Raw genomic sequence first — 24,660 nt, 5'->3', positions numbered from 1 at the left:
CTCCTGAGTAGCTGAGATTACATGCACCCACCACGATGCCTGGCTAATTTTTATGTTTTTAGTAGAGATGGGGTTTCGCCATGTTGGCTAGGCTGGTCTCGAACTCCTGACCTCAAGTGATCCACCCACATTGGCCTCTCTTGGAGTTTTTTTTGTTTGTTTGTTTGTTTTTTTGAGATGGAGCCTCGCTCTTGTCGCCCAGGCTGGAGTGCAGTGGTACAATCTCGGCTCACTGCAACGTCTGCCTCCAGGGTTCAAGCCATTCTTCTGCCTCAGCCTTCCAAGTAGCTGGGAATACAGGTGGGCACTACCATGCCTGGCTACTTTTTGTATTTTTAGTGGAGATGGGGTTTTACATTGGCCAGGCTGGTCTCAAACTTCTGACCTCAGGTGATCCACCTGCCTTCGCCTTCCAAAGTGTTGGGATTACAGGTGTGAGCCACTCCACCCAACTGGACTCCTGTTTTCTTGATAAGAGGTGAGGTACTTTGCTTATGAATTTGAGTAGAGGATGTAAAGCTTAAAGTAATGATGAAAATGTGCACTAGCCATTGAGAGGAATAGGGAATAAACTGAACATTTCTAAAAATATTGTTGGTAGCATTGAGAGGGCTCAGTTGACATCATTAGTTCATAGCAGTGACTGTTTGTAAGATTTTGAACTTTATTCATTGGAAATCAACTGTCCAGTGAGGAAGTGGCAAAGGTAGATTGTAATATTGGGAGTGTTGTTTTGCTGGTTGGATATGATAGAAGGATGGGCATATGAGAGAAATCAAGGATATTTGAGAGCTTTAAGTGATTACCATGTAGCCTGTCCTGGAAGAGGAAAAAGGGAGAAAAAAACAAGACGAGTTTGAGGAATTAGAGTTCCCATGATGTTGAAGAGGAAGTATAGATGTGAAGGCTTTAGAAAGGGGATAGAACAGGATGGTGTATTCTGGAGGAAGATACCGGTGTTTCTGCAATAATGTCATGAATGCGTGGCTGGAAAACCATGTTTTCCACAAAATCAGTGCACTAAAAGTAACAGGACTTAGGTGAACTATAAATAAAGCTGGAGCAACCACTTAAAACCTTGGGAACTTTGTAAGCACTAATCAGAACACCACAAAAATTACAGTCCTAATAAAATAAAAGCCCAGTTAAATTTTCACTGTGCTCGATATTACAGGTGGCTTGGTCCATTGCAGCTTTAGACTCTGGGTCTTGGGCTTTTGCTTCTTCAAGAAGAAATGATTGAAGTTAGAGTGGAAGTTAGTGGGAATAAAGAGGTTCAGGAATTAAAACGCAGGGAAAAAAATAATTACACGTGAGTGTTAAGTGTGTGAATGTACAGGAGAGATACATGTTTGAGGGCTTGTAAAAAGGAGCTTCAACCAAGTTGGAGAGATTAGAGAAAGAATATTTGAGGAAGTAAGGCTTGAGCTAAGATTTAAAGTGTGAGTAGGACCTACTCAGGCTAAGAAGGAAAGGTGGAGGGTATAGCATGTGTACAGACTCTGGCCTGATCAATGTGAAGAACTGAAATAGTGCTGATGTGACTGGAGCAGAAAGGAGGTGGAAAGTGCAGGTGGAGAGCAAGGTCAGACAAGGTGTTCAGAAAGCATGTCTTTTTCCTAGGCCAAAGGGGAGGCTTTGGAAGGAATCTTCGTTGTATTGAGAGCTGGTGATAGAAGGACAAATGATTTATGTTTCCAGAAAGGCACTGGCTGGCTGGCTGTTGGAGAATGGATGGGAGTGGGAATGGGGTAGAATGGTTTATTCAAACTCTTTCCATCGGATTGTTTGAATAAAGAGAGCTAAACTAGCCAGCCTTAGAATTAGGAAGTATTACATATGTTTTCTTCTAAAGCCACATAGAAAACAATACTGAGGACTTTGTAGTTTTAAAAGTTGAAACTTTGGTAGTATGAGGTTGTCTGGTTACCACAGAATTTAAGGTAATAAACTTTCAGGTGATAAGCGTTGTTAGAAATAGGCCCTTTGCTGCTGATATTACAAGTTTGAGCATCCCAAATCTTAAATTCAAAATGCTTTCAGAATTCAAAACTTGATTTTATGTATTTTTATTTTTGAGACAGAGTCTCACTCTGTTGCCCAGGCTGGAGTGCAGTGCCACTGTTGGGTCACTGCAAGCTCTGCCTCCCAAGTTCAAGTGATGCTTGTGTCTCAGCCTCCTGAGTAGCTGGGATTACAGGCGCATACTACCATGCCAGGCTAATTTTTGTATTTTTAGTACAGACAGGGTTTCACCATGTTGGCCAAGCTGGTCTTGAACTCCTGACCTCAAGTGATCCGCCCGCCTCAGCCTCCCAAAGTGCTGGAATTACAGGCATGAGCCACCACGCCCGGCTCAAAGGAAATGCTCATTGAAACATTTTAGATTTTGGATTTTTGGATTTAGGATGCTCAGCTGGTAAGTATGTGCAAATATTGTAAAATCTGAAAAAACCTAAAACACTTCTGGTCCCAAGCATGTCAGATAAAGGATACTCAACTTGTACTGGTCTCATTTAAGAAATAGTATGAAACCTTTTAATCTTGCATTTAAACTTTTACTTATACCTTTTACATCTAATTTAAATTTAAACATGAAACACATCTTTTTAGTTTTAACATTTACAGAATTTATCTGCAGTGAATCATAACAAATAAAATGGATGCTTGAAGATTTATAACTGGTACTTTATAGTAATTTTTGCATAGTGGAAAAATGTATGGGATTTTAATTCATGCATGGATTTAATATATGTTTCTACCAATTTGGGGCAGGGTGTATAATGTGTAAAAATTTTTATTTTTTTTTCTGTAGGCCCATGACAGATTACAAATTTCATTTCAAAAAGTGAGGTTGAATAATACCTGTTTCATAAATGTTGAATGAGAAAAATCCATACAAAAGCACCTAACTCTTTGAGAGACTGTTTACTTTCAAATATTAGTTTCTTTCTCTTTTCCCATAGAAGTAGCCGGAATAGGACATGGGGATATGTGAGGTGATCCCCAAAAGTTCATTGTAACTGAATCCTTCATGTGGGTTCAGAGCTCACACTAGATCAGGTTTCTTGAATTTAAATCCCAGCATAAATCCTGCTTTGGAATTCTCATTTAGCAGTATGACTTTGGGCGAGTTTCCTTATCTTAGATTCCTCAACTATGAAATGATAATAAATGGTACCTACCTCATGGGGTTGTTTTGGATATTGAATGAGTTAATAAACTTAATACGTTAGAACAGTGCCTTCCACACAGTATTAAATATATATAACTATTATTTGTTATTAATAATAATTTGGGATTACTTTATCCCTAAAAGTTTGGGTCACTCCCCTTAAAAAAAATTAGTGGATTTAGGACTGCAGTTAGATTCTGTTTAGTTTTCTATAGATTTATTTGTAACTATCTAATTTTTAAATATGTGGTTTCCATGGCCTTTTCTCAGGTAACTTATTTGAACATATTTTGACTGAAAAATGTGTTTTACTGCCACCATAATTAAATTTTATTAAAAAGTGACTAGTGCACAGATTTGTGCAGTTGTTTCTTTTCTGCTGCTTAGCTCAGTGTAAATCTATTACCTGTATCATATGTTAAAGTAGTTTCGATGCATGTAAATATTGTTGCTTCCATTTTTGTCTTCCTAGCCAAGCTTGTTGACGCCTTATGGTCACCAGGCTAAAAGAACTTCTGCCCGTAATCCAAGTTTTCATGGTAATGGAAAGAGTGGCAGAATTCATCCTTTTTTTGGTAGGGATAGTGGGGGGTGTGAACATGTACTAATTTGCATTGCAAGTGTAATCTTAAGTGTTTAATAATAATAAGGCATATGTTGGAAATTTGGTAAATTTGGTGAAATGTATGGTAAGGGAGGATATGATCTCATTCATGTGTGATGGTTGTATATCTTAAGATGCAATTTTTGACTTAAGGCATTTAGTTTCAAAACAATCACGATAAATTTGAGGAGAATTCTGCTACCCATGAAGATAATTTTATAGTATGACTGAAAGATTAATGCGAAGTTTGTATTGCGTGGAGCATGTTTAACTAGAACACCCAAATAATGATTTAGAGTATTGTGTCTCATGCAGTCCTTCTGGGGATTATGGAGACTTGTCTCACTCACGCTTTTTGAGTACTTTCTGACATGCTACTTCAACTTCTGTCTTTATTCTCCCATGGTTTTATGGACATATTTTCTCTTAATATTGTCCACATGCTAGCTTTCAAGGTAGTTTGTGTCTTGGGTGAGAGGCAGGGAAAGTGATTGTGAGTTTAGCAAACCCTATGGGATTAGAATTGAGGAGTAGCTGGTTTAAAAAGTTTAAAAGGCATTATCTAACAGATTTTCTAAAATGTCAGCAGTGGCATGGTGTTATTTCTGTTTAAAAAGAAAAAAAAAATACATTTAGAAATTAGATGTATTTCTCAATAGGCTGTTATTGGCCCAAGAGATTTTATGAATCAGCTTTAATTAATAAGACTATACCAAAGAACAAAATTGTAAATTCTTAAGAAAGCTGTTTTGCCAATTCAATGTAATTGTGTAAGGTTTCACTTAGAAATATACGATATAGATGCTTCTGGTTTAAAGAGCAGGCCTTTGGCAAGAGTGCACAGAAATTATATAAGTTATATGCAAATTTAGACCTGATAAAATTAAGATCTTTCTCTCATGTTCTTCATACAGCCTTTTTCCTCTTAAAAATATAGTGTACTCTATAACATCTTTTATTTAATTGCATAAAAGGCTGCTAGGTTCAATTTACATATTTGGATTCTGCAATCTTAATAAAACTAATAATAGTGTGAAGAGTTCTGTGGTTAACTTGGGCTAGTTTGCATATTGGGTTCATGGTGATGATAAACGTTTTATTGAGTATTTGAACTGATAGCAGAAATTATGTATCATTCCAAAAACCTGTATCTTCCTGAATTGTTTAAGGTTTTCATTTTTCAGTGACTATCTCATGTGACTTCTTTTTTCCTTCCTGTTTCATATGCAGGCCATGGCAAAACCCCAAAAGATGCAGCGTCAGTTCGAGCCACGCATCCAATACCAGCAGCCTGTGGGATTTATTATTTTGAAGTAAAGATTGTCAGTAAGGGAAGAGATGGGTAAGTGTAAATTTTGGTAAGAAAAATAATTTGTTAGTTATTTTGTTTTGATTTCATAATGTTTATGATGTAATTGGAAAGTTGGAATCCTGGAAATTTTGGTAATTGGAAAAGTGGAATCTGAATATTCCAGTATAACAGATTGGATCTGGTTATGCCTAAATACTAGTTGAAGTTAAAGCTTGAGTTGGTAATATTAACTGAGCTTTTCTGGTAGGTTTATTATTAAAATGGAGAATTGGAATTAAGAAATGGAGGGACAGTGACTCATTTTCCATGACTTTTCTCACACTGCTTTTTCCTGAATTCTACTAAGAAGTTAAATCCTCTCAAAGCCAGTAATCATAGTCAGTTGGTGATTCATGGGCATTTTACAGATGTTGGACTTAGAATTTTAGGTTTTAGCTGAGAAATGTGTATTTGTATGCTGTCAACCAGAGGAGATTTTCAAGGTTTAGGATGTGGTTTTAGAAAGTTCCAAATGAGAATTCCATGGTAGGGCCTGGAACCAAATTTTATATATTGCTTTTCAGCTTGGGATTGGTGTGTGGTTTGTGTGGATATCAGAATCACTTATGAGACTATTAAAAATATAGTAATTTTTGGGCCTTACCCCAAAAGTTTCTAAATTAGAATTTTCGGAAGTAGAGCTTTGGGCAAGATAGGCATTTTGAGAAAGCTCCACACTGAATTTTGGTGCCTATCCCTGGTTAAGCACTAATTACCTACAGTCATTGGATCTATCCTATAGTATTTCCTCATAACTTTATTGCATATCAGAGGTCTCTTAAAGCAGCCATAGGGTTGTTAGTTGAGTTACCAAGACAAAGCTGTTGGGCTGTGTGGATAAGTTGCCCTGAGAGGTCAGTCAGATGGACCTCAAATCAAACCCCTCTTAGTAGTCCTCCTGTGTTTAATTAACCAGTTAAGTGTATTCAGTAGAATACTCCTTTATCGGCTGAATATTCTCGATGTCAACAGTATGAAGAACAGAAAATAAAAACTTGGAATTCAGTGACAGCTTTTTATGTAACTGCCTCAGTTTTCTCAGGGTAATCAAGCCAAGGAGAAAATCAGAGATGCCAAGGATAGAGTGGTTGAGAGAGGCCCCATCATTGAAATAGGCACACGATTGTTAGCATTTCTCACTTTACAAGCTGTATAATCAGTAAGCTGATTCTTTTTATACTTCAAATTATATGAACTTGACCTCATATTTGCCTGTGAATACCCTGATGATTCTTGAATCTAATGCTACATCTTGGTTTATTCCCTTAAGCTCCAGACAATGTGTCTAACCAAATGTTTGCATTTGAATGTCCCGCAGGCATTTAAATTTAGCTTGTTTAAAATCTTTTTCTAAAAAAAAACCATTTGGTTGGTGGTTTCACTATTGCTGGAAACTTGAGAATTTCTTGCTTTTAACTTTTCTGTTCATCTCTACTGCCTCTCCCTTAGTCAGATCTTAATTATTTATCTGCTGAATTACTCTGAGGTAGTTGGTTGATGGGTCTCCAGTTGCTCCCTGTTTTGCTCTTATTCTAGTCTATAACTGTTGTCAGTGTTCTTAATAATACGGAACTGAATTGCCTCTACCCGTTTTTTGAGATCACTTGGGACATCTGTTGCTTCAAGGATAAAATGTAGAGCTTCTTAACAGGACCCCTCAGATATGACTAGCTCTTGCATCATTTTTCAGTCTTTTTGTAGCTAGGATCCCTTATCCTTTTTCTTTTGTTTTTAAAATTAGGTATATTTTACATATAGTAAACTGTATTCTTTTTAGTATATGGTTCTGTGAGTTTTGAGAAACATGTATAGTCATAAAACCACCATCACAGTTGATATGGGAGTCTCCCGTTATCTGTGAGGGATACATTCTAAGACCCTTTATGGATGCCTGAAACTACAGGTAGTACTGAACTCTATATATACTATGTTTTTTTTCAGTCTGATAATTGAGAGGGCTAGTCAGTGACTGAAGGGCATGTGGTATATACAGCGTGGATATGCTAGACAAAGGAATGATGATCAGGCGGGGACAGGGCGGGACTCAGTCCAATGGCATGAGATTTTATCATGTTACTCAGAATGGCACGCAATTTAAAACTTATGGATTGCTTATTTCTGGAATTGTCCAGTTAATATTTTTGCACCTCAGTTGACTGTGGGTAACTGAAACACTGAGGAAAGCAAAACCACAGATAAGTGTGGACTGCTGCATATAGAACAGCTCAGTCACCCCCCAAAATTCTGCCGTACCCTTTTGTAGACAGCCCTTCCCCATCTCTAGCTCGTGGTAACTATTGACTGGTTTTCCGTCGCTCTAGTTTGGCCATTTCAAGAATGGCATATAAATTGAATCATATAGTTTGTAGCCTTTTAAGTCTGGTATCTTTCACTTAGCATAACACATTTGAGATTCCTCCCTGTTGTGTATATTCATAGAACAGTCCTTTTTAATCTAATTGTGTAGATGAGTGAACCAAAGTTTGCTTACCCACTCCCCAGTTGAAGAACTTCTCAGTTGTTTCCAGTTTTTTGGCTGGAACTCTAAACATGTATATGCAGGTTTTTGTGTAAACATAAGTTTTCTTTTCATGAGTAAGTATCTAGGAGTGGGATTGCTGGATTGTAGTTAAGTATATTTTTAACTTTATAAGAAACTGCCAAATTGTTTCACAAAGTGGCTGTACTAGTTTGCGTTTTGTTTTTGTTTTTTTTGTTTTTTTTTTCTTGAGCCAGAGTCTCGCTCTGCTGCCCAGGCTGGAGTGCAGTGGCATGATCTTGGCTCACTGCAACCTCCGCTTCCTGGGTTCAAGCAATTCTGCCTCAGCCTCCCAAGTAGCTGGGATTATAGGCGCCCACCACCATGCCTGGCTAATTTTTGAATTTTTAGTAGAGACGGGGTTTCACTATGTTGGCCAGGCTGGTCTCGAGTGCCTGACCTCAAATGATCCACCTGTGTCAGCCTCCCAAAGTGCTGGGATTGCAGGCATGAGCCACAACACCTGGCCTCTAGCTTTTTCATATATACATTTTTTCCTCCTGAGCTAGATAGTAAGTTCCTTACAGATATACTTTGTGTGTTCCATGTGCTTGTTGAGTGATAGAAACCAGCAATACTGTGGAGGGATATGATATCCGCCGCCACCCCCGGCTAATCTTCTGTGTTTTTCACCATGTTGCCCAGGCTGGTGTCAAATTCCTGAGCTCAGGTGATCTGCCCCCCTCAGCCTCCCAAAGTTCTGGGATTACAGGTGTGAGCCACCCTGCCCGGCCCACTAGTTTGCATTTCTACCAGCAATGTATGAGAGTTCCTGTTGATCTTAGCACTAGGTATTGTCTTTTTTTTTTTTTTTAATTTTTAGCCATTATAATAGGTTTCTAGTGATTTCTTGCTGTAGTTTTAATTTATATCTCCCTAATGACTTACGATGTTGAAGAATCCCTAATCCTCACCTGCTCTTCACCTATAAGGTACCATTTGGAGTTCTCTGACTAGGCACGCTGGCTTATATATCTAGTTCCTTATGCATGTCCTTCCTTCACCTTCTCTTACCCTTTTCTCTGTTTGCCTAGCTAATTAATTAGTCTTCAAGTCCTAGTGTAGGAGTACCTTTCTTATGGCATTTTCTTCCTAAAGTAGGAATATGCCTTTTCTATGCCTCCTTTACATTTTGGCCAGACTGTAATTATGATATTTATATTGTTTCAATTGTCTGCTTACTGCCAACATGACCCTACAGATTTAAGCGTAAGGGACTATTTTATTTTAATTTCTGTAACTCTAGTGCTTAATTTATAGCTAGCTTTTAAAGGTATGAATAAATGAATGGATTAGAAGTACTATTTCTTGTATGTTCTTGGAGAAAATGTTTGTTTGTTTTTTTGAGATGGAGTCTTGCTCTGTCGCCCAGGCTGGAGTGCAGTGGTGCGATCTTGACTCACTGCAACCTCCAACTCTTCAACTCTTGGGTTCAAGCAGTTCTGCCTGTCTCAGCCCCCCAAGTAGCTGGGATTACAGGCGCGTACCACCATGCCTGACTAAGTTTTGTATTTTTAGTAGAGATGGGGTTTCACCATGTTGCCCAGGCTGGTGTCAAACTCCTGACCTCAGGGATCCATCTGCCTCCACCACCCAAAGTGCTGGGATTACAGGTGTAAGCCGCTGCTCCCAGCCTTTTTTTTTTTTTTTTTTTTTTTTGAGACAGAGTTTCGCTCTTGTTGCCCAGGCTGGAGTGTGATGGCATGATTTCAGCTCACTGTAACCTCTGCCTCTCAGGTTCAAGTGATTCTCCTGCCTCTGCCTACCGAGTAGCTGGATTACAGGCATGTGCCACCATGCCCAGCTGATTTTGTGCTTTTAGTAGAGACGGGTTTTTGCCATGTTGGCCAGGCTGGTTTCGAACCCCTGACCTCAGGTGATCCACCCGCCTCAGCCTCCCAAAGTGCTAGATTATAGATATGAGCCACCGCGCCACCAAACTATTATATTTCTTTGGTCGCATTCATTTCTCTCTCTGGTAAACGTGTCAAACAAAGTTCTAGGCCCAACCCATTGTTTTTGGAAGCAAAGAACAATTCATTTATGAAAAAAAGCAACTCCTATTGCTAATTTTTGCCAAGTAATGTTTTTCTGGAGAAAAGATGCTTTCCTAAAATCCCAACGTCTTTGTAAAGCGTGGACCAGAAAGAGTAGCTGTTAGTCACCTTTTGTTTGCAATGATGTGTGCCCATCTGAGAGTTTATTTCACTTAATTTAAAACTGAATTTTCGCCGGGCACGGTGGCTCTAGCCTGTAATCCTAGCACTTTGGGAGGCTGACGCCGGTGGATCACGAGGTCAGGAGTTCAAGACTAGCCTGGCCAACCCCGTCTCTACTAAAAATACAAAAAATTAGCCAGGCATGGTGGCAGGCACCTGTAACCCCAGCTACTTGCTGGACTGGGGCAGGAGAATCGCTTGAACACGGGAGGCACAGGCTGCAGTGAGCCGACATCGCGCTGCTGTACTCCAGCCCAGGTGACTGTGCGAGACTCAGTCTCAAAAACAAACAAACAAACAAAAAAAAACACTGAGTTTTCTTTTAAAGTGTTTATCCAAGATCTCAGTTTTTAAAATAAATTGTCCTTGGCAGCAAATTTTCTCATGAAATGCAAGAGTTGGGCATGAATTGCCTCTGTCAGTAGAGTAGAAAGAACTGGTGTTGATGTATTATGTGCTTGTAAAGACTTTTAATTTCTCCCGTGGTGTACGTTATTTCTAGGTCTGCCTTGGAAAATTAGGAATATGACTGTCATGATTGTTATTTGTATTTCTTTATTGCCTAGGAAATGAGACTTGAAGAAAGTTCCTTTTATTGAGTGAAAGAACATTTCATTTTCTGCCCTGAGTTTTCATTTAAAGTGAACCTAATTTTTGTACATATGCAGCTAAATAAATTTATTAGGACAAAATAGTCTTCAAATATTATTAATTTAAAAATAAATTCTAATGCATTTCACAACAAAAATTTAAATCACTTTATCTACATGACTTTTTTTTTTTTTTTTGAGATGGAGTCTCTGTCTGTCACCCAGACTGGAGTTCAGTGGCGTAATCTTGGCTCACTGCAACCTCTATCTCCTGGGTTCAAGGAATTCTCCTTAGTCTGTCCTAGTAGCGGGGATTACAGGTATGCCACACCACACTCAGCTAATTTTTGTATTTTCAGTAGAGATGGGGTTTCACCATGTTGGCCAGGCCGGTCTGGAACTCCTGACCTCAAATGATCCACCCACCTTGGCCTCCCAAAGTGCTGGGATTACAGATGTGAGCCACCATGCCTGGCCCTGCATAACTTCTTTAGGGCATATATTTAATGGGTGTGTATTTACTTTCCCTTCTTTTTAGTGATCATTGACTGTTGAGGTGAATTTCTTTAAGGAGTCTGGATCTTACGTACTTTCAGTTCAGGGATTTCATTCAAATTTTAAGTTATGCATATTAATAGAGGCAGTGGAGATACAGTTAATTCTAAATGTGAGAGATAATAAAATTTTTATTTGAAAGTTTTTAGAATTATAATTTATTATGAATGGTATTTTTAGCTCTTCAAACAAAATATTGATGCCACTCTTTGACACTGTTTCAGTGAGAACTGGCAAGTAATGCAGTCTCTCTGTTCTGTTCCTAAATTCTTCTGCTGATAATAATGTGCACTCTTTCAGAATGTTCCTTCTATGCTTCCTGACTTTCTAGATTATTTCTTGGGGGGAAGAGGAGAACAAAGGTCTTTCTTCCTGTCTAGCCTTAAAAGGCTTTGAAAACTGGAAGGATCTTTCTTTCTAGGTTTGATTGGTTGTAAGCAGCAAATGGAAGCACAAGGTAAATGTGAACAAAGAATAAACAGTATATTATTATAAGTAAGCAATATCTTTATTTAGCAAATATATATTGAACACCTATGATATATCACACCATCAGCAGCTGAGTGAAGATAAGAAATTATTTTATTTATTTGTCTTATTCATAGTTCTTACTAGAGGACCTGACATTTAGTAGAAACTCAATTAATACAGTAAGTGAACTGAATATGGTCCCTGCCCTTGAGGAAGATCAAATTTAGTATAGTCATATGTCGCTTAACTATAGGAACATGTTCTAAGACATGAGTCATTGGGCAATGTTTTTTTATGAACGTAAAGGATATTTATGTAAACCTAGGTAGTATAGCCTACTACATACTTGTCTATACCATTTATATATAGTCCTTTGTTGACCAAACTGTTGGTATATGGTGTTTGGAAGATATAGTGGGACAAGGCAGGAAGCAGAAATATGCAACTCTAAGACATAATATACTAAGTACTTAAGAATGAGACCATATATGGGAAAACCGAGGAGAGAGTAGTTAATTCTGGCTCAAGGAAACAGATTTATACAGGAAGTAGTAGTTGGTAGACCTTACAAAATGAGTAAGAATTTGAGAGGCCTTTTTGGGGAAGAACATTACAGACTATGGTAAATGGCCAGAATAGTCTCACAGGAAGAGTGCAACTTTGTGGTCTTTGGCAGAGATACATAGTTCAGTGTTGTTGGGGACTTGGATTATAAGGAAGAGTTACAAAAGTGAGAATAGGCCGAATGCGGTGGCTCATGCCTGTAATCCCAACATGTTGGGAGCCCGAAGCAGGTGGATCACCTGAGATAAAGAGTTTCCAGACCAGCCTGACCAACATATAATGAAACCCCATCTCTACTAAAAAGTACAAAAATTAGCTGGGTGTGGTGGCACTCGCCTGTAGTCCCATCTACTTGGGAAGTCAAGGCAGAAGAATCGCTTGAACCCGGGATACAAAGGTTGTAGTGAGCTGAGATTGTACCACTGTACTCCAGCCTGGTGACAGAGTGAGATTTCGTCTCTCAAAAAAAAAGAAAGTAAGAATGGAATCAGATATTATAGAGCGTTGATGATAGTTATAGGGTGGAATATACTCTATAGGTAGAAGGGACCTTTCAGTTTTTTTTTTTGTGGCACAGTCTTGTTCTGTCACGCAGGCTGGAGTGCAGTGGCACAATCATGGCTCTCTGTAGCCTTGACTTCCCTTGCTTAAGTGATCTTCCTGCTTCAGCTCAGCTTCCCAAATAGCTGGGACTATAGGTGTGCATCAGCATGCCCAGCTTTTTTTTTTTTTTTTTTTTTTGTGGAGATGGGTCTCAGTATGTTGCATAGGCTGGTCTTGAACTCCTAGCCTCAAGCTATCTTCCTGCCTCCCTAAGTGTTGGGATTACAGGCATGAATCACTGCACCCAGACTGCCTTCAATCTTTTTGAGTAGGGAAGATATATGATACCTGTTTTAGAAAGATAATACAAAGTGGGGAGAGGATGAAGTGTGTGATGGCAGTCTGCAAGACTGCTGGAGAGTGTAGGGGCTAGAGCTAGGAGTTAGGTTGTGAGGCTGTTGCCTGAGGATAGAGAGTGTGATAAGAGATTAAAAACAAAAAAACAAAACAGGAGGAAAATAGCAGAAGAGGAGATTTAATTTGTCGAGTACCTGTTATGTGCCAGATACTCTGCTAAGAACCTAGGATTGACAAAGTTGGAGACAGTGCTGTAAACATGGCTGAGAAAGGGTACCTACTCTGTAGAAGTATGCATATAAAAAGGGAAATGAACATGTAAATAAATAATAAAATCCGGCCGGGCGTGGTGGCTCATGCCTGTAATCCCAGCACTTTGGGAGGCCGAGGCAGGTGGATCACGAGGTCAGGAGATTGAGACCATGCTGGCTAACGTGGTGAAAGCCCGTCTGTACTAAAAATACAAAAAATCAGCCAAGTGAGGTGGCATGTGCCTGTAGTCCCAGATACTTGGGAGGCTGAGGCAGGAGAATGGCGTGAACCCTGGAGGCGGAGCCTGCAGTGAGCTGAGATTGCGCCACTTCTCTCCAGCCTAGGGGACAGAGTGAGACTCCGTCTCAAAAAAAAAAGAAAAAAAAATAATAATAATAATAAAATCCAGTATGAGATACACAGTAGTAGACCTATAAACAAATTAGAGAAGTATATTGGAGGAAGTAACCAACTCTGTTGGAAGACGGTGGTGATCAGGAAAGTCTATCTAGGAAGCTTACATAAAATTACGGAAGAGGAATACAGTTAAACATAAGCTGCTCTGTCCTTCAGTTTCTCAGGTATCCTTCACAAGATAGGATATGAACAGCGATTTTGAAGATTAGTAGCAGTTTTAGAAGCTGACTGGTTCCTTTTGTCGAGAAATATAGTGGAGATATAAATCTTGGCTCTGCTACTTAACTAGTTCTGTGATTTTGTATTTTTTGACAGACTCAGTCTTATCTGTGAAAAGGAAATAATAGTGCCAACCTCATAAGACTAAATTACATAATTCACTTAAAGCACTTATTAGAGTACCTGGTGTGAAGCAAACTCAAGATAGCTTGATGCTGCTCTGAAAAAAGATTCCTGGTGCACAGAAAACTCATGTCTTAGCGCTGCTTGCTGCTGCTGCTGCTGCTGCTGCTGCTGGAGGAAGCTCAGCATAAAGTTTTGTGGGAGGAATGTGTCTGGAGATGATCATGAAGGGACTTCTGATGCTAGTGGGTGTTACCTTTTATCTTTCAGGTGGTAGTTTTTAAGCAAGGAAATTATATGGTTGGATTTGCTTTTTAGGTAGGTTATCTGAGGGTAATATAGAAAATAGATCTGAGACTGACTTCCAGAGATCAGTTGGGTTATTGTAATAATAAATTGAGGGTTTAATCTGTGTAGTGGGGTTTGAGAGGAAAGTAGACCGATTTGTTAACTAATTAGGACTTAATTTTTTTATATGAAATCTGTCTTTATTTCCTTGATTAGGAAGTAGGAGTAGTAAGTAGGTAAAGATAGTTGTTGAGAGTATTAAGGATGACTCCCTGGCTTTTAGCTTAGAAGATTAAATCGATAGTGATGTGACTAAACACATCAGAAAATACCAGAAGGGGATTTTTTTTTTTTTTTTTTTAAGAGATAGGGCCTCACTTTGTTGCCCAGGCTGGAGTGCAGTTGTGTGATTATAGCTCAGTGCAGCCTCAAACTCCTGAGATCAAGGGATCCTCCTGCCTCAGCCTCCCAAAGTGCTGGGATTACAGTTGTAAGCCATCACAACTGGCCAGGAAGTGGATCTTTAAAGAAGACGATGATGAGAACAGTGTTTGAACTGCTAGAGGACTTCCAGAAAATTAATAGCAAAGGCTTTGACTAAAAATAAATGGGATTTAGGAGAGTAGGGCTGAAGGTAGATTTTGGAGTTGTCAGAAGGTAAGTTGTTAAAGCCAGGGGAATTGATAGGCTCACCCAAGCGTGTAGTGTAAAAAAAAGAAGGCGGCTAAGGTGGACAGCTGAAACACCATATTTAAAGGACATATAGAAGGAGAGAATTCATCTGAGATTCTTTTCATGTACTTACGAATTTTTTTAAAAAATGTCTTCCTTGTTACATAATCATCGAAGATTCTATAAAAGAATGATCAGAGAATTAGAAGGGTTTCAGAAGCCCTGGAAGTCAGTTCAAAGGAGGACTGCTAAGTCTCCACTGGTTTGTCATTTGGCATTGGGGTGATAGCAGGTGCAGTGTGTTGGAGAGTTAGAGGTAAGGAATGGAGATAAAGTGCTAGTGGACTTAGTAGCTGTGTTGCTGTTGTGAGGAACAGTAATTCACAACCCATTTAGAAAAGTAATACACTGCCAGTTTGATAATTCAAGGCCAGGCGTGATGACTTATGCCTGTAATCCCAGCACTTTTGGAGGCTGAGGTGGGAGGATTGCCTGAGCCCAGTAGTTTGCGACCAGCTTGGGCAACAAAGCGAGACCCTGTTTATTAGGCTGGGCATGGTGGCTCACACCTGTAATCCCAGCACTTTGGGAGGCCGAGGTGGGTGGATCACCTGAGGTCAGGAGTTCGAGACCAGCCTGGCCAACATAGTGAAACCCCGTCTTTACCAAATACAAAAAAATAGCTCGGCGTGGTGGCACATTCCTGTAATCCCAGCTACTCGGGAGACTGAGGCAGGAGAATCCCTGGAACCTGGGAGGCAGAGGCTGCAGTGAGCCAGGATCGCGCTGCTGCACTCCAGCTTGGGCAACAGAGTCAGACTCCGTCTCAACTAACTAACTAACTAACTGAATAAGTAAATAAATAAATAATAAAAATAATAAAATTAGCCAGGTGTAGTGGCATGCGCCTGTGGTCCCAGCTATATGAGAGGCTGAGCCAGGAAGATCGCTTGAGCCCAGGAGGTCAAGGCTGCAGTGAACTGTGTTTCTGCCACTACACTCTAGCCTAGGCTACAGAGTGAGACACTATTTCGGGGTTGAGGGGGGAAGAAATTTTGGAAATTCGGGGAAAAAAAAGGTACAGAAAAATGTAAGGGGGAAAACTAAACCATAATTTTGTATAATTAATTGCTATCAATACTTCTCATTTCTTTCCAAATTTTATATATACACTTATGTTTTAAGCTTAGTTGTACTCTTTTTTTTTTTTTTTTTGAGACAGAGTCTCTCTCTGTTGGCAGGCTGGAGTGCAGTGGTGCGATTTCAGTTCACTGAGATCTCTGCCTCCCAGGTTCAAGCCATTCTGCCACCTCAGCCCACCGCACCCCCCACCCCACCCCAGTAGCTGGTACTACAGGCGCACGCCACCACGTCCAGCTAATTTTTGTATTTTCAGTAGACACAGAGTTGCACCATGTTGGCCAGGATGGTCTCTATCTCTTGACCTCGTGATCCGCCCACCGCGGCCTCCCAGAGTGTTGGGATTACAGGCGTGAGCCATCACGCCCGGCCTAGTTATCCTCTTTATACAGGTTTTTACTTCCTGTGTTTATCATTTATTTAATATTTTTTGGGAGACAGGGTATTACTCTGTTGCCCAGCAGTGACACAATCATAGCTCACTTTAACCTCAAACTGTTGGGTTCAAGTGATCCTCCGGCCTCAGCCACTCAAGTAGCTAGGACTACAGAGACGTGTCACCATGCCTGGCCTGTTTTTAAATTTTTTTGTAGAGGATTATTATTGATTTATTTCTGTGTAACAGTTACAGTGTATTTCTTACATAATTATAAGCATTTTTCTATGAGATTAAAAGCTCTGAATATCTTTTTATTTTTAGCTGTGGCATAGTCTGTTGTAAGTTTATTAAGGCACATCCATAGCTCTTCTCCTGTTACCAGTTATTTAGATTGTTTTAATTATTTCACTATCCTAAATAATCTTTTTTGCATGAAATTTGTCTTTGTTTCCTTAGGAAAGATTTCTTGAAGCCGAATTGTGGATCACAAGAAGGGATATGCACATTTTTAAGGCTTATGATATGCATGGCCAAATTACTCTCCAGAAAAATTATTCCAGTTTATGTTTGGGTGGGAGAGACTTTGTTGTATGTATATCCTGAGGAGAAGGAATCACTAGTGAGTCCAGGAGAAGACTGAGGAGGCGAATGAGGCAAGTTTCTTTGTCCAGCAGATGGGATATGGGGATTTAAGTATAAATTAGGAATGTGGGATGCTATATGGAATTTATTTATTGGCACTTATCGCTACTTCTGGAAGCCTGTCTTGACAACCATTTCACCTCCAAACGAGATTAGGCTCCTCTGTTAACGCCCTTTCACGGCACCTTGTACTTCCCCTTCATAGCATTTAATCACATTCATAATTAATTATTTAAGATCTGTCCTGCCTGTTCGAGTATCCCCTGTAGGGAGGGCACAGACTTTTGTCTTTGCCACAGCTTTATACATAGAGATATTTAGTAAATGTTCATTGATCAGAGAAGTGGAAGTATTGAGGAACTATGAGATTTAAAACCATGAATTTGAGACAGCGGTTTATATACAAATTTTTCACTATATACTCAGCTGGTTAGAGAGGAAAGTTGAATTGTATGATTGATGCAAAATGGGAAACTATAGGTTAGGTAAGTTGGAAGAACAATCGTAGTAATTGAGGTTACTGGTGAGGGAAGATCTGAATGGACCATTTTAGTTCAGGCTGGGTAAGGAAAAAATGAAATCAGCATGGAGCTGATAATACTCAGACAGAATGAGAGATTTATATTTTGCTGTTTTTAATGAGTTTTAAGGAGATGCAGAGGGATTTCTGAGGTGGATTTGCTGCATTTGGCTAAGTGTAGGTCATAAAAATGAAAGACAACTGAAGAGAAGCGAAGCTTTATCAGGCTTTTTTGGTCTGTTTTGTTTACTGCTATATTCATGGTGTGTCGAACAATGCCAGACGCAAAATAGGTGCTGCATAAATATGTTAACTGAGTAGAGGTGGGTAGGGATAATAACATCTTTTCTTTTGTAAACCCCTAGCACTTTCTGTGCGTAGTACAGAGTACAGATATTCAATATTTATGGAATGAACAGAATATGAGTCTTGGATTTTGGATATGTTCTTTACCTACATTTTGAAACCATCAGAAATGGTAGGAGCCGCATTTTTGGTGGAAAGGAAAATTGGTTATTTAAGAAGGTGTGAAATATGGGAAAAGTGACCTAAAGATATATAACCATCACGTTTCTCAAATTATTCTTGAGTTGGTTATCTTTAGTACAGTTTAAATCCCAAATCACCCTTACCTCTTACTCTGTCAGTTATTTTATACTTAACAAGTGTAGGTACTTTTTTTTTTCTCCAAGAAGTTTTTTTTCCAGTTACAAGGTAATGCATTCTTAATGCAAAAGGGAAAATCAAACAGACTAATCCTGTGAAATAGAAAAAAGCATACATATTTTTAAAAGGATATGCAATACTACCACCCAGATTAATGGTAGTTGACATTTTGGAGTATATTCTCTCCAGCTTTTTTCCTCTATTCAGAATGCTTTCAACATTAGTCTAAGAAAGAAAAATTGGTTTAAGATGTGTTCGAGTCACATGAGAGATTAAAAAAAATATTATTCTCATGGGTACCAGTACTTTTACTTTCACTTTAATGTAAATTTAATTAAAAATTCAGGGAGAAAATTTCATTTTAATGTCTTAAAGACACCCATGTCATGTAACTTTAAGGTTGTATAGTTTTGTCCTGATGAATATATTACTTGAAATCCAACCAGGAAAACAGTTTATAACCATTCTATTTATGTTTATCTCAGATATATTGAGTTCTTGCTCTTTGCCTATTGCTGGAATCACTTAGGTTGATTAACATTCCAGGATAAGGAGAAATGATCTGTTGGTCCTAGACCTTTTGGCGTTGTGGATTATTTGGTAGTCTGGATAGTTTTTTTTGAGGAGTGGTTGAAATGTTTTAAAAATGGTTGTTGAGAACTAATTGTTGTCAGATGGAAAAACAGATTGGTTAAGAGTTGAGATTCAGGCCGGGCGCGGTGGCTCAAGCCTGTAATCCCAGCACTTTGGGAGGCCGAGACGGGCGGATCACGAGGTCAGGAGATCGAGACCATCCTGGCTAACACAGTGAAACCCCGTCTCTACTAAAAAATACAAAAAACTAGCCGGGCATGGTGGCGGGCGTCTGTAGTCCCAGCTACTTGGGAGGCTGAGGCAGGAGAATGGCGTAAACCCAGGAGGTGGAGCTTGCAGTGAGCTGAGATCCGGCCACTGCACTCCAGCCTGGGCGACAGAGAGACTCCGTCTCAAAAAAAAAAAAAAAAAAAAAGAGTTGAGATTCATCCCAGTGCTTCTTCGTGGTTTGTATAATACAGAATCTAAGGAGTTTTCCTCCCCAACATTTGCAGACATATAGAAGAGAGAGTTAATACAGTGAATACCCTTGTACACACCACCTAGATTTTAGAATTAGGATTTTGCTGTATTTACTTTGTTGCAGATCTGTGCATCCACACCCCATCTTTTTTAAATGCATTTCAAAGTGAGTTGCAGAGTTTCCAAATCAGTTTTAAAGTCTCTCATTTTATACTTCTTTCTTTTTTCTTACTGAGAATCTTTGATTCTAGTGATATTAACATATTTATTTGCCTTAGCCTAGGATATTTTGATACATTTTCAAATTAAAATACCAGTAATTTGGGAGACCAAGGCGGGTGGATCACCTGAGGTCAGGAATTTAAGACCAGCCTGGCCAACATGGTGAAACCCTGTCTCTACTAAAAGTAACAAAAATTAGCTGGGCCCAGTAGCGGGTGCCTGTAATCCCAGTGACTCGGGAGGCTGAGGCTGGAGAATCGCTTGAACCCAGGAGGTGGAGGTTGCAGTGAGCTGAGATTGCGCCATTACACTCCAACCTGGGCAACAAGAGGAAAACTCTGTCAATTAAAAAAAAAAAAATCAGTATTAACAAGAACATTGAATACTGTAAGATTTTTTGCATTTATTTATTTATTGTGCTTTGGTTTTTAAAATATATCCCATTAGGGATGGATATTCAAAATACTGTGTTTTGAAGTCACTTGAAGTAATTCTTTTTTCTGTATTTCTGCCACCAACTTGATATATGCTAGTTTCACTTATTTAAAATTATCTTCCATTCATAGGGACTGATTTTTAAATTTTTGTTTTAACTATGTAAAACATTTACATTGTTCCAAAGTAAGACTGTTTAAGAAGGCACTTGGCCCAGGCGCGGTGGCTCACACCTGTAATCCCAGCACTTTGGGAGGCTGAGGTGGGAGGATCACCTGAGGTCAGGAGTTCAAGACCAGCCTGGCCAACATGGCGAAACCCCATCCCCATCTCTACTAAAAATACAAAAATTAACCAGGTGTGGTGGCACGTGCCCGTAATCCCAGCTACTTACTAATCAGGAGGCTGAGGCAGGACAACCGCTTGAACCTGGGAGGTGGAGGTTGCAGTGAGCCAAGATTTTTCTACTGCACTCTGGCCTGGGTGACAGCGTGACGCTCAAAAAAAAAAACAGGAATTAAGGCACTTCACAGAAGGTTCACATCCTCCCCCCCGCCCCCGGTCAGGTAACCATTTTCATTAGTTCTTGGTTTATTCTTTTATTATTTCCTTTTGAAAATGTAAGCAAATATGCCATCGAAAACTTTGAAGAGGTATCACAAGTAGCTGATGACACTAGTTGACTGTAGGTAGAGGAAGTGGTTAAATGGGGATGGGAGTGAAAGGAAACTTAACATATTTGTTGCTTTTGAATGTTTTTATTTTGTCTATTTTCTTTGCTCTCTTTTTTTGAGAGGTTTAGTATATTTTTACATTGAGAGAGGTACATTTATACTGCTACCTATAGTCCACTCCTTTTAAGGTACTCTTGTATTGTAAGCAATAATGAAATTAGCTGATAACCTCTTCTGTACCTTTTCTTCCCTTTCCCCAGTGTCTGTGGGTTTTTTGCATTTAAAATTTATTATTGATTAACATGCAATAAAATACATGTTTTTCAGTATACAGTTGTGAGTTTTGACAAATAGAATTACCTAACAGCCACCACAACTAGAATTACATAACAACCACCACAATCAAGATAAAGAACAGTTCTCTCACCTCCCCAAACTTTCTCTTGTTGCCCCTTTATCTGAAACCCTTCTCCCACCCCTAACTTCTCACAACCACTGATCTGTCTTCTGTCCCTATAGCTTTGCCTTTTGAAGCCAGAATGTTATATAAATGTAACCTTTTGAGAATGGCTATTTTGTATTCACTTAGCATGATGCATGTGATACTCATCCAGGTAGTTGAGTGTATCAATAGGTGATTACTTTTTCTGTAAATTCTCTTTTGTTAATTGTTTTATATCTATGTTTTACGAGCATATAGCATTTGCATATACTGTGCTGTTATCTTTATTCTGATCACTTAGTGTTAATTTTAAATTATATTCAATACTCTTCCCCAGACCTTATCCCAAAGATACTTTTAGGATTTTTTCCTTGTCTGAAGCTCACATTCTACAAGTGAGCTCATGGGAACAATATTCTTTTAAGTCCTTTCAGTTCAGACTATCTGTATGTGATCATTATACTCATTATATTTGAAGCTTTGGTTGGATGTAAAATCCCTGGCTCATGTTTTCTTTCTTTCTTTTTTCCCCAAGACAGACTCTCACTTAGTTGCCCAGGTTGGAGGGCTGTGGCACAATCATGGCTCACTGCAGCCTCAACCTCCTGGGGCCAAGCGATCCTCCCGCCTTAGCCTCCTGAGTAGCTGGGACTACAGGTGCACACCACTATGCTCAGCTAACTTTATTTTTTATTTTTATGTTTGTTGGGTCAGGGTCCCATTGTGTTGCTCAGGCTGGTCTTGAACTCCTGGGCTCAAGTGATGATCTTCCCACCTCAGCTTCCCAAAGTGCTGGGATTACATGGATGAGCCACTGCGCCCAGCTATGTTTTTTTTATGAGCTCCGTGGGTATTTTCAAAGTCTTCTGCCATTTTATTCTTACAAGAAATTTGGTCATTTGCTTGGATACCTGAAAGATGTTTCTTTTTCTTTGAAGAGCCGTTACTTGAATATGTCTTGGTGTTGATCTTGCCTTTAGTAGTAGGTTCAAGTATTTTATTTCAGAAAAGTTATTTTGTGTGATGGTTTTCAATATTTGTTCTGTTCTATCACATGGGTTTATTTTTTAGGGACTCTAATTATGAATGTACGTTGGATCTATTTGACTAACTTTTTTTATTATTTTATTTTTTTGAAGGGATTTTTTGGTAAAAACTGGAAAGCCTGCTAGAGAAGTTCTAAAAAGGCTGTGACACTTGACTAACTTTGTTATTTTGAAAATTTTCCTCCATTCTCTTTCCTCTTTTCTTGTGGGGTCTGTTATTTTGTGTTCCGTTTGGATTGTCTTTATTTCTGAAATAATTTTCCTTTCTTTTCTTCTAATTCTTACGTAAATAAGAACACTATTTTTTGACCAATTTATATTAAAAATCGGAGACTTCTTATGAAAAAGTCTTGAACATCCAGTATAAATTTTAAGTTATAGCACTTATGAAAAGAAATATTGTTGAAAAACTAAACAGTAAAACGCATCTCAGTCTCCATAGTTTTATAGGGACACCTCATTTGGTACAAGTAGAACCTGTAATGTTTATAAAATTGAAATGTAAATCACTTTTTTCTGAACTTATTTGTGTGATTTAAAGTTGTTATTTTTTATTGTTTATTAATCTTACAGGGATATGTTGAAAAACAAGATTTTAAATATGGATTATAATATAAATAATTTTATTAACCAAAAATGTCAGTTTATTAGAAACATAAACAATTTCATGTCTGTTGGGTAAAAAGTAGAATTTGTTGTTTTATGTGTATGATAGATTATTTTCCTTTACATTTAACACTGTAACAGTTTAGCAAGTCAGGAAACCAAGTTATTTTGTGTTTTGTTGTTGTCATAGGAGTTAACTACAGATGGAATTATTTGACGAAGAATTGTCAGAGGAACTCTCAAACTAATAGGCTTTTCTTGTTTTTAGAGCCTTATTGTCGTAGTTATTAAAAGGCAGGATAAATGAATAGGTCCTTGAAGTCCATCTTAGTAAATGTAGCCAGGCCTTAATTTAAGGTATTGTATATTTATATTTTTATAGCTCTTTGAGAGGTAATGGGAGAAAGATGTAGCTGAAGAAGGATGCAGCTTGCTGTATATTATTGTGAACTTTCTGAAGGCAAGAAATGATTTCTGTTATCCATGATTCTTTACGCTTTGGGAAGAATGTGGTAGAGAAGGTGCAGTGTAGACAGAGAGATAAGTAGCTGCTTTACTGTCAGCATAGAATTAGAATTGGAACAAGTTTTTTTAATCACAGATGATCAAGTGAAATGTTCTAGGTTTGAATAGTAATCTTGAAAAAGGACTTCTGTTAAAGCTTCTTATCTCAGTTCCATTGGTGCAGATAATCATCTGGTGGTGATTAATATTTCACTTTGCAGTGTTTTGAACATGCATATACTTAAATTTCTTTTGTATAATAATAGTGGCTATTCTAAGAATGTAGGTGTTGGAATACGGTATGGTAAAGTCTGTGCAGCTGCAGGGGGATGTGCAAATAAGACTTAGAAGGAAGAATTTTATTATACTCACAAGTCTTAGGGAGGGTCACTGCATGCCACACAGAGGAAGCACCAGGTTTTAGTCAGGAAGCAGAAGACAGAGCCACGGAAAAGTCGGCCAGAGTCTTTATTGGTATTTCCTGGGAAAGGCAAGGGAGGGCAGAGTAAACAGTTAAGGATTGATGAGTTTGGATGATTCCTGCAGGCTTTGAGCTGTAGAGATGTCTAATTGCCTGGTACCTGACTCTGGAATGATTTAGGGCAGGAAATACTGGCTTCCTATGTAAGCGTTAGATAAGGAGGTGGGTTTGGCTGTAGACTCGGGATTGGTTGATTTGTATATGGAAGACATGCTCCTGTGAGCTCTCTTATCTCTAAGAAAGTGCTAGCCCTGGCGAGCAAGCTTTTTAAGAAGACAAAACATAATATAGTAAATAAAAAACATGATTTAAATACAATGGCCAACTGAAGTTCTGTTTACCCTGTCAAATAATTTCTGTGTTAATAATCTTTGAGAACCATAGCTTTCTCAACAATTGCTTTCTTTTTGGTTCTTTATTATTTTTTATGAGTTCTCATTTCTTTTAGATAGTGATTGCCTTTTTTAAACCCTGAAATACATATCAGGTATGTAACCTGATTGAAATATTTTCACAGGAGCATCTGTAATTGTTTTTTGTTTGTTTTTTGAGATAAGGTCTCTGTTGCCCGGGCTGGAGTGCAGTGACTTGGTCACTGTTCACTGCAGCCTTGAACTCCTGGGCTTAGATGATCCTCCCACCTCAGCTTCTTGAGTAGCTGGCACTACAGGCATGTACCACTATGCCTGGCTAATTTTTTGTATTTTTTATAGAGATGGGGTTTTCGCATGTTGTCCAATCCAGGCTAGTTTCGAACTACTGGGCTCAAGTGATCCACCCACCTCAGTCTCCTAAAGTGCTGGGATTATAGTCTTGAGCCACCGTACCTGGCCTGCAATTGTTGATGGAATGTTTTTGGTTTAATTTTATAGCATTACTATGTGAATCACCAGTTGGTATATATCACT

The 24,660-nt window shown here is 38.8% G+C and overlaps 1 protein-coding gene across 1 annotated transcript in view; it reads left to right on the top strand.

The window, feature by feature from the left end:
* RANBP9 (RAN binding protein 9) overlaps positions 1-24,660 on the top strand; it is a 92,848-nt gene that overhangs the window by 8,595 nt on the left and 59,593 nt on the right. The window contains exon 2 of the mRNA XM_011962714.1: positions 5,010-5,121. The gene's annotated coding sequence lies outside the window, so the exon portion shown is untranslated. The remainder of the gene's footprint in view (positions 1-5,009; positions 5,122-24,660) is intronic.

The sequence above is a fragment of the Colobus angolensis genome, unplaced genomic scaffold, assembly GCF_000951035.1.
Source record: "Colobus angolensis palliatus isolate OR3802 unplaced genomic scaffold, Cang.pa_1.0 Scaffold6, whole genome shotgun sequence".
Classification (NCBI taxonomy): Eukaryota; Metazoa; Chordata; class Mammalia; order Primates; family Cercopithecidae; genus Colobus; species Colobus angolensis.
This window is presented reverse-complemented; position numbering and strand designations above follow the sequence as displayed.